The sequence below is a fragment of the Aquarana catesbeiana genome, linkage group LG07, assembly GCF_042186555.1.
Source record: "Aquarana catesbeiana isolate 2022-GZ linkage group LG07, ASM4218655v1, whole genome shotgun sequence".
Taxonomy (NCBI): Eukaryota; Metazoa; Chordata; class Amphibia; order Anura; family Ranidae; genus Aquarana; species Aquarana catesbeiana.
In genome coordinates this window covers 234,168,450-234,185,902 of record NC_133330.1, presented here as the reverse complement: position 1 = coordinate 234,185,902, position 17,453 = coordinate 234,168,450, and positions in this window count along the sequence as shown.

Below are 17,453 nucleotides of genomic sequence, written 5' to 3'. Positions count from 1 at the left end.
GTATGGATGGGATGGCTGAGCATAGATGGATGAATGAGTATGGATGGCATGGCTGAGTATAGATGGCATGGCTGAGCATGGATGGATGGATGAGTATGGATCAGATGGGTGACCATGGATGGATGGATGGATGGATGAGTATGGATGGCATGGCAGAGAATGGATGGCATGGCTGAGCATGGATGGATGGATGAGTATGGATGGGATGGCTGAGCATGGATGGATGAGTATGGATGGCATGGCTGAGTATGGATGGGATGGCTGAGCATGGATGGATGGATGAGTATGGATGGCATGGCTGAGCATGGATGGGATGGCTGAGTATGGATGGCATGGCTGAGTGTGGATGGGATTACACATATAATTTCTTGACTACCTCTTGCCCCTTTGAAGGCCCTGGAGCACCAGGACAATGGAAATGCCCAAAAAATGACCCCATTTTGGAAAGCAAACACCCCGATGTATATTCTGAGGCATAATGAGTCTTTTGAACATGTAATTTTTTTCCACAAGTTTTTGGAAAATGTGGAAAGAAAATGAAAATTCATTTTTTTACACAAAGTTGTTCATTTATACAATATTTCTAACACATAGCATGTACATAGCCAAAGTTACACCCCAAAATATATTCTGCTACTCCTCACATGCCATCAGATGCCCCTGTAGATGTCCCATTAGGATGAAACGCGTCGGACAAGGTTCATCGCTCCCCACATTGCTTTTATTAATTGTGATCACTTTTATTTTATTTTTTGTATGTTGGTTTTAATAAACCTACCTTTTTTGACTTGCACTATTTGGAGCCCCCCACTCTCTTTTTTCACATACATCGATTTGGATGAGAGTGGTCGTGGCGTTCTTTTTGGATAAGCTACCTTTCCAGGCTGGTCAAGATCTATGGAGTCGTATGACATCTTTGGAGATTCTGGGTTTCTGCATCCATCTGAGAGAACCATCAATCTGTGTGTCCAAGCTCTTATGATTCAGTGTCGCTGACATCCGGATCCAACTGCTCTGGTAAGGGTGTTCAATCTTATTCTCTTTTTGGATTCACCTACTGTTGATGTTCCACATTGCACCCAGCATGTTTGAAGATTATCACTTCGTTGTGGATTCCAACTCATTTTCCTTTATTTGGACTCATGCTATGAGATTCATAGAAACATTTTTCATTTCACATATATTTGTCCATTTCATTATGTTGGACTTGGAACTTTTTGTGCACTTTTTATTGGTACACATATTTTGCTAGCGCTACATTTTTTGCACCTTTCTTAGTATGTATGGCATGGCTGAGTATGGAAGGCATGGCTGAGCATGGATGGATGGATAAGTATGGATGGCATGGCTGAGTATGGATGGGATGGCTGAGTATGGATGGGATGGCTGAGTATGAATGGCATGGCTGAGCATGGATGGACGGCTGAGCATGGATGGATGGCTGAGTGTGGATGGGATGACTGAGCATGGATGGATGGATGGGTATGAATGGCATGGCTGAGTATGGATGGCTGTGAGTATGGATGGGATGGCTGAACATGGATGGATAAATGAGTATGGATGGCATGGCTGAGTATGGATGGCATGGCTGAGCATGGATGGATGGATGAGTATGGATGGCATGGCTGAGTATGGATCGGATGGCTGAGCATGGATGGATGGATGAGTATGGATGGGATGGGTGAGCAGAGAATGAATGGCATGGCTGAGCATGGATGGATGGCTAAGTATGGATGGGATGGCTGAGCATGGATGGATGAGTATGGATGGCATGGCTGAGTATGGATGGAATGGCTGAGCATGGATGGATGGATAAGTATGGATGGCATGGCTAAGCATGGATGGAATGGCTGAGTATGGGTGGGTGGCTGAGTATGGATGGCATGGCTGAGTATTGATGGGATGGCTGAGCATGGATATAGATGAGTATGGATGGCATGGCTGTGTATGGATGGAATGGCTGAGCATGGATGGATGAATATGAATGGCATGGTTGAGTATGGGTGGGATGGCTGAGCATAGATGGATGGATAAGTATGGATGGCATGGCTGAGCATGGATGGATGGATGAGTACGAATGGCATGGCTGAGCATGGATGGGATGGCTGAGCATGGATGGGATGGCTGAGCATGGATGGGATGGCTGAGTATGGATGGATGGCTGAGTATGGATGGGATGACTGATCATGGATGGATGGCTGAGTATGGATGGCTGTGAGTATGGATGGCATAGATGGATGGATGAGTGCAGGAATTGGCACAGAGCAGCACTTTGGACACTACAGATCCAGCCTACAGCGCTGCTGCAACCAATCCCCCCCCCTCTCCTCTCACACTGTATCAATCGGTACAGAGAGGGGAGAGATTAACCAGGCATGCGCCGGCTTGTTTACAGCTGATTGCTCTGTCATTTGACTGAGCGATCACGTAGTAAAGGGCCGCTGCCATCGGCCCTATACCATGATCCGTAATGTGCCGGGTCCCCCGGACCTGACGGTCATGGATATTCCCAGGTGTGCGCCGGAGCGCGATTCTGGGAGGACATTATAGTACGCCCTCCCAGTTATCCAACAGCCCTACAGCCGTTTTTGGCCCAGCAAGTGGTTAAAGATGTGTAGCGGGTGTCTCTTTTCTCCCGCGATCCCACCAAGTTGGCCAGAGCGATTTACACAGGCTTTTCATACAGGAAGAAGTTGTCTGCCAGCTCCTGCGGGTGATTACCCCCTTTCCTCCCCTCTTACACACACAGAACTGTTCACTCTGTAACCCTCTCCTGTGCCCCTATTGGCAGGCAGAAGAAAGCCAATTAAAGGCACAGTTACAGCAGCCAATCACAGAGACTGTACTGAGCTGCAGGAAGCAACTGCAAAGGATTCTGGGACATGCATTTCCCTCACAAAGCGGCTCTAAAGCCTGGTATTCAAGAAAGAACTAAAAAAAGCCCAGGATGCTCTGCTGACAGGAAAGTAAAAGACTCCATTTTGTATTCTAAGGAAAGGTCAGTCAGCCTTGAGGGAGAGAAGAGACCAGACCTGAGGGAGAGATGCTGTCTTTCAGATGATCTCTCCACGAGATTCAGGCCTTCACCGCCAGTTGGGACGTCCAACCTGAGAGATGGGGATCCCAGGTGCATATCAAGGCGCACCTACACTGAATAGTTCCAGTGTGAGGTGACCAGTCGGGTTGCAAAGAGAGCCTGTCTGTTCCAGGACGTTCGTTTGGGCTTTGATCGCAGGATTTGGTGAGAGGGCATTTCTGCCCATCTGCAGATAACAGAGACACTGCACTACAGAAGGAGTTATTTGAACGTTGTATACAGACGTCATTGCTGGTTGTCATCTTGCTGATATTTGTAGTACCACAGTGATAAAGGGATAAGGCCATCCATTTCTGGGACATTGTATACAGACATCATTGTCCTTTTAAGTTTAAGTGCACCAACGAAAGTGGCTAGCTGAAGACACCACATCTTATCTTTGCTTCAAAAGGACTGAAGCTACTAGTGCCATACGGATCCGCACACACATACCCAGGCCTCTGTATATGCATTGGATGTGTGGGACAGTTTACCTAGGAAGTTATGACATTTTCTGCTATCTTCAATAAAGTTTTTAAAGTTGGGCCTGTGGTGCCAGGGGACAGGAGAGAGAGACCTGACACAAAGGGAGTCATTCCTCTGCTCTCCTCCTGCCTGGACTCATAGAGCCAAATTGAGTAGAGGTAATCAATCCAATTTAAAGTGTCATATTGTGCTTTGTTTGGCATTTAAGGGTGCCTCTTCTCTTGGGGACATTCTCAGGTTTGGAATCCCCTGAGAGCAGTTTGAATATAGGATTGGGAGCTATATTGCTCTTAATCTCAGTTATTGCTCTCCAGTTGAATATTTGAAAATATACTGTTACTGTCTGTTACTCTTTTCCACAGAAATATTGGAGTAAAGACAATTTCTGTGTTTTATCACAATGTGTGAGTTTCTCATTGGCCATTACACTTACACTATTGCCAGGTGTGCCAGAGGGGATTGAGGTTGTTATTGGGGTTGAGAGGCAGAGTAATGGACTGAACTAACTTAAGCATTTCCTACGGGGTATCGCTACAGATGAATCCAGTGGATGAATCTTCCTACAGAATATTCTTTATGAATGTGGTGACTGCATGATAGTTGCTTTATATACCTTTACCTTATTTACTTTAAAGCTGGGATCTGCAACCTGTAGATTGCGGCCAGGTGACTGGTAGATCGTGGTCTGGGCTTGCTGACCCACCATTCCGGAGCATCAAACAGAGTGCAATGCAGAGGGAATACTTGTAAAGTTGGAGCAGTAGTAGGAAGAAAGAGCTGCATAAGCTGATCCCTCCTCTGTAGTGCTGACTCCTGTCCCATGCGGAGTGATACCAACTGCACTCCATCTCTTATCCCGGCTAGAGGTCTCCAGAGTGGTGCCAGCAGCAGGAAAGAAGAGATCTTCAGGTTAGTGTGAAGCAATACACTGGGCATAATAGCAGCATTGTGCTTTCTCAATACCTACTTTAACCTCTTGGACCCCACAGAAGCATGCAGTTGCAGGGCACTTGCAGCGTGGCCCAATTTACATTAATGGGTCACGAATGGCAGGCGGTATCACCCACAGAAGGGCAACAGGGGGCTTAATTCCTGCTGCGGTATGTGTACACCTTTGGCTGCTGCCTCAGCAGCTAAAGGGGGTAGGGATTGGGGGGTGATAAAACCATGACTCAACAGCAGGGTTTTACCGCCCCCAACTTTATGTATGAACAAGACCTAAGAGTGCCGCTGCCGATCAAGGGCTTATTCACAACTGCAGCAGGCACTGTTGCTCCTCTGAAAAGTGATCTGAGTGTGTTTGACAGGTGGTGAGGAGGTGATATTTTGCCTCGTCCCCACCTGATTTAAACCCATGATTGCTGTGCAGTGCACACGATTGTGACACAGTAGTACGGCAATTCGAGGTTTACATCAGGTGTGAGTAGGCGACATTGTGCCCGGTGATCTTTGACTTCTTTCATGTAGTTCAGGTAGATCTCCACCTTTTTAAGGTTGCCTATCCCTGAAGGAAAGCTGTTTGTTTAGCAGGCTGATATCTAAATTCCTTAAACAATTCCAATTGGTTTTTATGTGCTTGTCTGTCTTCCCCAATAGTTACCAATCATACAGTGCATATACAATTGTGAGAGTCTGATGGCTATGCTGTATTACAAACACTTTTATGGATGTGTTAAAAGCCAGGTATTGCAGTCTCAGCCACTAGGGGTCACCATCAGGCAACTCATAATACATGCATGTGAGGTAATCCAAATGTCACCAACAAAAGTCAGTGCTGGAGATTTATATATACATTCTAAAGATTAGACTTTTCCTGTGGATACTGAAAAAGTGTTTATGTTCTGCTGTTTTTACACTTCTATGTAGTATTATTATTATTACCAAGAATTATCAAGAAACAGAATTTCAATTTTTAGATTAAACAAGGACATTGCTAAATAGATCTGCTTGGCTTAACCACTTCAATACCAGGCACTTTTACCCTCTTCCTGCTCAGACCAATTTTCAGCTTTAAGCACTGTCGCTCGTTGAATGACAATTGGGCGATCATGCAACACTGTACCCAAATGAACTTTTTATTATTTTGTTCACACAAATAGAGCTTTCTTTTGGTGGTATTTAATCACCACTGGGTTTTCAATTTTCTGCTAAATAAACTAAAAAAAAATCCAAGTTTTTCTTTGTTTCTGTTATAGAATTTTGCAAATAAATAACCTTTCTTCATACATTTAGGCTAGATTGTATTCTGCTACATTTCTTTGGTGAAAATAACCCAAATCAATATATATTATTTAGTCTGTAGGGAGGTTATACAGTCCACAAACTATTGTATCTCTCACAAGTGGGTACACCCCTCACATTTTGTAAATATTTTATTCTATCTTTTCATGTGACAACACTGAAGAAATGACACTTTGCTACAATGTAAAGTAGTGGGTGTACAGCTTGTATAACAGTGTAAATTTGCTGTCCCCTCAAAATAACTCAACACACATTCATTAATGTCCAAAACTAAGACTAAGGACATGGATTATCTAAACCGCTGGCAACAAAAATGAGTACACCCCAAGTGAAAATGTCCAAATTGGGCCCAATTAGCCATTTCCCTCCCCGGTGTCATACGACTCGTTAGTGTTACAAGGTCTCAGTTGTGAATGGGGCAGCAGGTGTGTTAAATTTGGTGTTATCACTCTCACTCTCTCATACTGGTCAATGGAAGTTCAACATGGCACACCATGGCAAAGAACTCTGAGGATCTGAAAAAAAGAATTGTTGCCCTATATAAAGAGGGCCTAGGCTATAAGAAGATTGCCAAGACCCTGAAACTGAGCTGCAGCACGGTGGCTAAGACCCTACAGTGGTTTAACAGGACAGGTTCCAGTCAGAACAGGCCTCGCCATGGTCGACCAAAGAAGTTAAGTTCACGTGCTCAGCGTTATATCCAGAGTTTGTGTTTGGGAAGAAGATGTATGAGTCCTGCCAGCGTTGCTGCAGAGGTTGAAAAGGGGGGGGGGGGAGTCAGCCTGTCAGTGCTCAGACCATACATCGCACACTGCATCAAATTGGTCTGCATGGCTGTTGTCCCAAAAGGAAGCCTTTTCTAAAGATGATGCACAAGAAAGCAAACAGTTTGCTGAAGACAAGCAGACTAAGGACATGGATTAGTGGAACCATGTCCTGTGGTCGGATGAGACAAAAATAAACTTATTTGGTTCAGATGGTGTCAAGTGTGTGTGGCGGCAACCAGGTGAGGAGTACAAAGACAAGTGCCTACAGTCAAGCATGGGGGTGGGAGTGTCATGTTCTGGGGCTGCGTGAGAACTGCTGGCACTGGGGAGTTATAGTTCATTGAGGGAATCATGAATGCCAACATGTATTGTGACATTCTGAAGCAGAGTATGCTCCCCACCCTTTGGAGACTGGGCTGCAGGGCAATATTCCAACATGATAACGACCCCAAAAACACCTCCAAGAAGACCACTGCCTTGCTAAAGAAGCTGAGGGTAAAGGTGATGGACTGGCCAATCATGTCTCCAGACCTAAACCCTATTGAGCATCTGTGAGGTATCCTCAAATGGAAGGTGGAGGAGCGCGAGGTCTCTAACAGCCTCCAGAGCCGTGATGTCCTCATGGAAGAATGGAAGAACCTGTGAAGCTCTGGTGAACTCTATGCCCAAGAGGGTTAAGGCAGTACTGGAAAATAATGGTGGCCACACAAAAAATTTACACTTTGGGCCCAATTTGGACATTTTCACTTAGGGGTGTACTCACTTTTCTTGCCAGCGTTTTAGACATTAATGGCTGTGGGTTGAGATATTTTGAGGGGACAGCAAATTTACACTGTTATACAAGCTGTACACTCACTACTTTACATTGTGGGAAAGTTTAATTTCTTCAGTGTTGTCACATGAAAAGATATAATAAAATATTTACAAAATTGTAAGGGGTGTACTCACTTTTGTGAGATACTGTATCTGAAAATTGATCAATCCTGATGTGCTGATGGCTCTTGAGGGCCAAAAATGTCAGGACAGTACAGAGATCCCCCAAATGACCCATTTGTAGAATGTAGACAGTCCAAGATAGTTTTTGTTTAATACTGTCAGCAGTGCAGTACAGCGTCATCATATAACTGGTGTGGCGGTGATAAGGGACACTGACTGGTGATAGTACAGAAAAAAAAAATATAAAAAGTATGTAATGCCTCACTTTGTATGTGAAGTTCGGGTAGGGGTGGGTACCATCATCTTAGTTAAGTTAATAGAAAAAGGGACGGGTTAACCTGGGCTACTCCAAACAAAAATGCCCAGTAACGCCTGTGATGATGAAGGGACTATCTTGGTACCCAGTAATTGGAGACAAGTTAAGTTATTTAAAAAATATACATTTATTAAAGAAAATACATAAAATACAGTCACAACAAGACAGTGGAGAATTGTTGTAAGTAATAGCATTGGGTTAACAAGTATGTGCTCTAAAACCCATCTGATGGATGGAGACAAGTCGATGCAGGTGGAGACAATTCCTCAACAAGTTTCAGGACGTGTGTCGCTTCTTCAGGAGTAATCAACCAGAACATCTAGAAGTAGACAGATACAGTCTACTTCTACAGGTTTTGCAACTTCATAATGGCTAAGCTACCAGATGAAACTAAATTGATGGAGTTTGATAGACAACAGCGTAACTCACCAATGGAAACCCCAGGAGGGCATCAAACGGCTTTTGAGACACCCTAAACGGGTGTCTCACCCTGGGCGGACACGGGAGGCAGTTAACGTGGAACCGGCTGGAATAGTGTAAAGAGAAAATCTACATGTAGCAGCAATGTGGGATCCACACTCGAGCACACACAAGGGGATAATGACGAAGTGGTGAAAAGTGAATAAAAAGTACAGTGGAAAAAGGAACAGGAAAAAACAGGGAGGGAAAGGAAGAAGAACAGGGAAAAGGAAGGAGGGGAAGGGGGAGGGGGGAAAAGAGGAGGGGGGGGTGGGGGAGAGAAAAACAAGAGAAGGGAAGATGGGAAAATTGGATAAAGAACAGCAAGATGAGTGATAATGAGACATTGCCAGAAAATTAGAGTGAAAGAGGGACAAACCAAAATGATGTGCAGTAAGTTGAGTTGGATAGTACCCACCCTATGGTAGCCTTAGTTGAATCTAGCACCCGGGAATGACAATGTACTGGATTAGTTCGCAAAGCTGGGTTAATCAGGCCCAGACAAGAGAGAGCAGGACAGCAGCAGTACAGTTGGCTTTTACATTAAACAGTGGCCGATTTGACATAAGTGAAACATAATATAAACAGAATGGTGGGTATTCAATATAGGTAGTCAGCATGAAAGAACGAGCCCAGCTGCAGCATCCTGTGAGCCAAGGAATTTGGGCCGTCAGTTCCCCCACAAAAAGCTTACCTAATGTTGTGCTTATCAGAGGAAACATTCCCGGGTGTGAGCCGTTCCACTGAAGGCCGCCTTAAATGCCTCCAACCCGGAAGGATGTCGAATTCCGGCACACGCCGGGTATCGACGTCACCGGGTCTGCGGCTCCCAGTGCGCACGCGTCAACAATTGGACGCACGCGCAATTGACCCCTGTCGGCGTGGATACCACATAGATGGGAGAAGCAGGGGGACGAGAGATTACTCAGTGAGAAAAGCCCCACCCCCGCCCTCTGGTGCAGAGCATTCCTTACGCCCAGTATCTCAGACTGAGGTGTAACTGCACAGAGGACGGGGACTTCCTCACTCAGGCGGCTGCTCTTCGTGAGCGCCTCCTGATTCGAGGTTATACCCGCACTAACTTGAGAAAGGCCTTTAACAAGGCCTATGCCCGCACACGACAATCTCTACTTTATGGCCCTCCTTGGCCTGATCAGCCAGCTATGGTAAAAATTGTCACCAAATTCTTGCTATTCTTTATCCAATTCTCCCATCTTCCCTTCTCTTCTTTTTTTTTCCTCCTCCTCCCCCCCCCCCCCCCTCCCCTTCCCCTCCTCCCTTTTCCCCGGTTCTTCTTCCTTTCCCTCCCTGCTTTTTCCTGTTCCTTCTCTTTCCACTGTACTTTTTATTCACTTTTCACCACTTTGTCATTATCCCCTTGTTTATGCTCGAGTGTGGATCCCACATTACTGCTACATGTAGATCTTCTCTTTACACTATTCCAGCCGGTTCCACGATAACTGCCTCCTGCTTCCGCCCGGGGACACGGGAGCCATGTAATGCCCTCCTGGGGTTTCCATTGGTGAGTTACGCTGTTGTTTATCAAACTCCATCAATTTCGTTTCATCTGGTAGCTTAGCCATTATGAAGTTGCAAAACCTGTGTAATACTTGTTTAACTATGAGACTGTATCTGTCTACTTCTAGATGCACTGGTTGACACCTCCTGAAGAAGTGACACACGTTGCGAAAACTTGTTGAGGAATCAAACTGAAATAAATATGTGGCGCTACCTCATCAAAACTAAAATAACGAATATAAAACAATATATATTGTTTTATATTCATTATTTTAGTTTTGATGAGGTAGCGCCACATATTTATTTATTTCAGTTTGATCTTGAGCTCCGTGAGTACACTCTTTTATGTTGGCAGCTTCCCGTGTCTGCTAGAGAGTTAGGTTTTGCGCACTAGATTCTCTGTCTGTTCGCTTGTTGAGGAATGGTCTCCACCTGCATCGAGTTGTCTCCATCCATCATATGGGTTTTAGAACACATACTTGTTAACCCAATGCTATTACTTACAACAATTCTCCACTGTCTTGTTGTGACTGTATTTCATGTATTTTCTTTAATAAATGAATATTTTTTAAAATAACTTGTCTCCAATTACTGGGTACCGAGATAGTCCCTTCATCATCATAAGCGTTACTGGGCTATTTTGTTTGGAGTAGCCCAGGTTAACCCGTCCCTTTTTCTATACCCTTTACTACTGAGATGCCTCTTAAAGTGATACTAAAGTCTTGATTTTTTTCATTTAAAAACGTTATACTTACCTGCTCTGTGTAGTGGTTTTACACATAGCAGCACCGATCCTCCTTTTCTTGGGTCCCTCGCCAGCACTTCTGGCCCTTCCTTCCTTCTGAGTGCCCCCACAGCAAGCAGCTTGCTATGGGGGCACCCGAGCCAAGCTGCTGCTCTGTGTGTCCATTCAAACACGAAGATGCGGCCCTGCCCTGCCCCCTCTCTCTCCTCATTGTCTCACTCACTTTGACTGACAGCAGCTGGTGCCAATGGCGCCCCGCTGCTGTCTCAGCCAATGAGGAGGGAGAGTCCCTGACAGCCGAGGCACTCGTGCACATCGCTGGATAGAGATGGGCTCAGGTAAGTATTAGGGGGCTAAGGGGGGCTGCTGCACACAGAAGGTTTTTCATCCTAATGCATAGAATGCATTCAGATAAAAAACCTTCTGACTTTAAAACCCCTTTAAACAGCAGATCAGTGGCCCATTGTTTACTTTGTGTCATTTATAAACAACACTGGATAAATAGCTGTCAGGCAGCTGTTCCGCTCAGTAAGCACTGCATAGCTGTCATTAGATGGCTCATTACACAGAGACATTGTGTACCACTGTGTGATTGGTCATCACAGAATACAATGGCAAACAGAATATTGGCATGCATTAAAAAGGGGATCAACTCCAGAGATAAAACGATCATTCTCCCACTCTACAAGACTCTGGTCCGGCCGCACCTGGAGTATGCTGTCCAGTTCTGGGCACCAGTCCTCAGGAAGGATGTACTGGAAATGGAGCGAGTACAAAGAAGGGCAACTAAGCTAATAAAGGGTCTGGAGGATATTAGTTATGAGGAAAGGTTGCGAGCACTGAACTTATTCTCTCTGGAGAAGAGACGCTTGAGAGGGGATATGATTTCAATATACAAATACAGTACTGGTGACCCTACAATAGGGATAAAACTTTTTCGCAGAAGGGAGTTTAACAAGACTCATGGCCAGTCATTAAAATGAGAAGAAAAGAGGTTTAACCTTAAACTACGTAGAGGGTTCTTTACTGTAAGAGCGGCAAGGATGTGGAATTCCCTTTCACAGGCGGTGGTTTCAGCGGGGGACATTGATAATTTCAAGAAACTATTAGATAAGCACCTGAACGACTGCAGCATACAGGGATATACAATGTAATACTGACATAATCACACACATGGGTTGGACTTGTGTCTTTTTTCAACCTCACCTACTATGTAACCATATAACTATCACAATGATCACATGCTATTGTTTATAGTGTTGACTCCTTCCCCTCTTAAAACTGAAGAAGGATGAAGATGGTAGTACTCGGAAATGGGAAAAGAAAGAATGGATCAGTGGCTGCAGCTTTCTGTTTTTAGTGATAGACTTAATTTTTTTAAACCCTTTCATGTCCTCTTCTCTCCTACACATATAACCTCCATGCTGTCTCTACATGATCTGTATTAACCCTTTCACCTCCCCTTATGCTGCACACCTGAACATTAACCCCTTCATCTCCATCCTACCACTCATTGTATGTGGCCTGTACATTAACCCCCTATACTTTAGCTCCTTCACTCCTTCCTTCCTTTGTGTATGACTTGTTAATTTAAAGTGATTGTAAAAGATCAATTTGTAAAACAACCCATTCATTTTAAAACAGAAATTAAAGGCAAAACATTTTCGTATAGCTATATAAAAAAATTATAAATACCCTTTTTCCCTTTTTTATAAGTGATCACATTCCCTCTGTTCTCAGCTGCATAAGAGCTGGGGGGAGGAGAAGCGACAGCACACTGAGCTTCCCATTGAATGACTGTGCAGCGAGCACATGTCGGGACAAGTCTGATCATTGGAGGAGAGCAGGCTGAGTTCCCAGCACAGCTAGAGAACTGACCACAGTGTGTTATCCTGCTTAGTGTGGTCAGTTTTAACAAGAAAGCAAGGGGACTAGCAGGAACACCAGGGATTTCACACAAAGGAAGCAATACAGATAGAACAGGAGACTTTCCCATGTAAGTACATGGTACAGCAGGCACATATCAGACTATGAAATGTTGGGGTAATAAACACTTTAAAGCAGTTGTATATCCCACTTGTTGATTTTTACCTACAAGTAAAATGAATATCTCCTAAACCTTCATGGTTTAGGAGATATTCACCATGCATGCGCCGCTGACGTCAGCGTATCGTGCCGGAACTTCAGAGCTCATTGCTGGAATGGAGGGCTCCCGCGTGCATGTGCAGGAGTGACGTTATTGCGGCTCTGGCCACTCACAGAACCGCAGCCCATGAACCCGGAAGAATCGCAGGGGGAACATGTCAGCCCCCTTAGCAGTGACTGAGTGTCGCTGTGGGGGCTTCATTCTAAGGTAAGTATTTCATAATGTGCTAGTATGCAATGCATACTAGCACATTATGCTATTGTCTTGCATGTTTTTTTTTCCAGCAGTTTACTTCAGCTTTAATGTATCTAGTGCACCATTTCCATGCTCTGTGTTTAAGGATCTGTGGTAATACACTAATCCTCATCCATGTACAATGTAGGGTTAATAGCCCTGCATTGTATGTGATGTTTTCAGGGGACCGCCCACAGACCAGAGCACCAGAGGGAGAAGAGGAGAGCACCGGAGCCATCTAGAGCAGGAGGAAAGGAAAGTAACTGACTAACTGACACTGACATCAATAGGGACTCTAATACATGCTAACACTACACACTGTCACTGTACTAGGGGCAACCAAGTGTCTACATGTGTGCCTAACTTTGTGTGTGTTGTGTGCTGATTTTACCAAGCGATCTTGCTGTTTTCTCCCTACATTGCAGGGAATAAAAAAACAGCAAGATTCCCTGTCAGTATTCAGAGATCTGTGATGTTTACAACACAGACCTGTCTTCCCTGAAGTGACAGAGCTGATCAGCGGGTGGTCTTGTGCTGTAACTAATCACAGTACAGCTGGACAGATACGTGATCCAGTGCAGAGATGCTGCTTTGCCACCGTACTTGTAAGTGAGGCAGTCGGCAAGCAGTTAATCAGTGCTTTAAACATAACATATTTATGGAAAGATTAGGCTTTACATGCTTTTTTCATGTAAACAAAATCCTCACAATACTAAAATAAGTTTAAACTCCACATGACAATAAAGTGTTACTAAACCCAGGACCCTGCATTTACTATATCACAGTACACAGAACATGGAAACACAATAGTTTTAGTAAATATAAACGGCTAAATACCTTTTCTCATCAGCAGTACATATTAGTCTTGTGACTTCTATCAGTGTCTGGTTGAAGCTTGTAGGAAGAGTTTTCATTCTACTCTGGCTTTCCTATGAAGCTGCAGGACCCCTGACCCTCTGTCCAGACAGTTCTTTTTGGCCCTGTGCTGATCACATGCACCCTCCCAAGAAAAAAAAAAACCTCTCTAGCAATACACACCAAACTGAGCATGTGCAGAGTGCCCCCAAGGCTCTGTTCTATCAGTAGATGGTTTGGAGACTGGAAGAAGGGGAGGATCAGAGAAGTCAGGATCAAACAGCCTTTTTACACAATGCAGAGGTTTGACCCTTTGGGTAGCACACTATAACATGCATGCTTTACTGCACATCCAGACTGATTTTACTGTTGTAGGTTTAGTAACACTTCAGGTTTGCTAAAGAACGGGGTATCATCCATGTTTTCACCCATAAATTACTGTTCTCACCTTTTTTGCCATCTCAGTGTTGCTGATCTACTCCATTCTCTTTCAGCCACTTCTTGTCTACATGCACTTACTCCAGCAATATATTGCAAATCATTGCTGTGTACTAACTTCCTGATGATGGAAACATGGATCGTGCCTACATACAGGCATACCCCACTTTTAAGTACACAATGGGGTTTATTTACTAAAGCTAGAAAGTGCAAAATCAGGCTCACTTCTGTATAGAAACCAATCAGTTTCTAACCCCAGCTTGTTCAATTAAGCTTTGGTAATAAAACCTGGAAGCTCATTGGTTTCTATGCAGAATTGAGCCTGATTTTGCACTTTCCAGCTTTAGTAAATAAACCCCATTGTGTACTTAAAAGTGGGGTATGCCTGTAATGTGTTTATGATGGCCACTTATAGTCTCAACAACACAGTAGTACGACTGGGAGGCAGTTGTTTCTTTTTAACAGAAAATGCCTAAAGCCCCGTACACACGATCGGATTTTCCGATGGGAAATGTTGGATGACAGGCTGTTAGCGGAAAATCTGACCGTGTGTATGCTCCATCGGACAATTGTTGTCGGACTTTCCGACAACATATGTTGGCTAGCATGTCTTCAAATTTTCCGCCAACAAATGTCTGTTGTCGGATTTTCCAATCATGTATACACAAGTCCGTTGGACAAAAGTCCAAAGTACAAACACGCATGCTTGGAAGCAAGGACGAGCCGGAAGCGTTTGTAATGGAGAATTAACATTCGCGACGTGGCAAATTATGAAATCTCCAAATGCAGCGCACAATTCTCTTCTTCTTTAATGGGATAATAATGAAGCTGCTTTGCTGGTGATACTGATGGAGTTATTGCAAATTAATTTTCAAAGGCTTTTTTTTTTCTAGTGATATTAAGAATAATATTATTATGTTTTCTTTTTTTCTTTGTGCAAGTTACCACAACACCATTATCCCGTAGTTTATAAGATCAAAGATACAGCTATGTTGGTGTCCCTTGTCAATTTTACATTGTATTTTTTTAACCGCTTGCCGACCGGCTCACGCCGATATACGTCGGCAGAGGGGCACGTACAGGCAGATTAAGGTACCTGCACGTTGCCCTTTAAGAAGCGGTGTGAGGGCGTGAGCGTGCCGCCGGCGGCGCGTGCGACCTCCGTGAGTGTGATTGCGAGTCCCACGGACTCGATGTTCGCAGAGATACCCGCGATCGTCTCACGGAGAGGAAGAACGGGAAAATGCTGATGTAAACAAGCATTTCCCCGTTCTCCCTAGTGACAGGACACTGATCACCACTCCCTGTAATTGGGAGCGGTGATCAATGTCGTGTCACACATAGCCCCTCCCCCCCACAGTTAGAATCACTCCCTAGGACACACTTAAATCCTACAGCGCCCCCTAGTGGTTAACCCCTTCACTGTCAGTCACATTTACACAGTAATCAATGCATAATTAATCTCACTGATCGCTGTATAAATGTGAATGGTCCCAAAATAGCGCCAAAAGTGTTCGATCTATCCGCCATAATGTCGCAGTCATGATAAAAATTGCTGATCACCGCCATTACTAGTAAAAAAAAATATTAATAAAAATGCCATAAAACTATCCCCTATTTTGTAGACGCTATAACTTTTGTGCAAACCAATCAATAAACGCTTATTGCATTTTTTTTTACCAAAAATATGTAGAAGAGTATGTATTGGTCTAAACTGAGGGGAAAAAAATGTTTTTTATATATTTTTTGGGGATATTTATTATAGCAAAAAGTAAAAAATAATGCGTTTTTTTCAAAGTTGTCGCTATTTTTTTGTTTCTAGCGCAAAAAATAAAAACCACAGAGGTGATCAAATACCACAAAAAGAAAGCTCTATTTGTGTGGAAAAAAGGACGTCAATTTTGTTTGGGAGCCACGTCGCAGGACCGCACAATTGTCAGTTAAAGCGACGCAGTGCCGAATCACAAAAAACGCTCTGGTCTTTTGCCAGCCAAATCGTTCAGGGCTTAAGTGGTTAAAATGTAACCGCCTACTCCCAAACTGTCATTTGAAGTAAAATACATAGCCAAGTATTATTCTACACAATTTTTTTATTGTGCATTAAAAAAAAAAAATAGGCATGCTATCTGCCAATAGAACTTGACCAAAAAGTGCATTCTATCCATCCAAAAATATAGAAAATATACCAAATCAAATCATTATTCAAACAAAAAAAAACAAAAAAAAAATGTCAAACCAATAACTCCAAGGCCAATAATAAATAACACGTTATCTCCTCCAATTCCGCAACATGTCTGGTTAACGAACGGCTGTTCAGAAATGAACTGAAAAACGTGAAAAGAAAAGCGCAAATCAACACTCACCAAACTTCTACTAACATGAAATTAGCAGCCCAAAGGGAGCCCAAAGGGTGGCGCTAAAGAGCTGAAAAACCACATAGTACGTCACTATGTTGGTAATTGTTGGCCAACATTTGTGTGACCGTGTGTATGCAAGCCAAGTTTGAGCCAACACCCTTTGGACAATATTCCACGGTTTTGTTATCGGAAAGTTGGATCGTGTGTACGAGGCATAAGAAGGACCTTCATTGCAGGGTCACCAGGTATTATTTTAGTGGAAGTTGCAGATTTTAATGCTCACCTAAATAAATAATAAATGCACATGTTTTTGCAGAAAAAAATGGGATTGTACCCCCGCTCCCACCCCCAATCAGTGGATTGTGATGTCAGGCTCCTGGAGACTCTTCCTGCAGATCTCACAACAGCACAGATTTTACATGTGACAGGGGCTGTGGGGAAGAAGAAATTTTACACACTGTCACGGGGGGGGGGGGGAGGGGCAAAGCAGGTGCTAAGAAATATGTTACAATTGTTACCCAAATACAGGTGACATGTAACATGTTCCTAAAGATGAACTTATGCCGCGTACACATGGGCGGACTTTTCGACCGGACTGGTCTGACGGTCTATCCGATGGACTTTTGGCGGATTTTCTGAACAAACAGACTTGCCTACACACGATTACACCAAAGTCCGACGGATTCTTACGTGATGACGTACGACCGGACTAAAATAAGGAAGTTGATAGCCAGTAGCCAATAGCTGCCCTAGCGTTTTCGTCCGTCGGACTAGCATACAGTCGATAGGAACTGGGTCCGGCGAACTTCCGACGTAAAGATTTGAAACATGTTCCAAATCTAAAGTCCGTCAGATTTTCAACCGAAAAAGTCCGCTGCA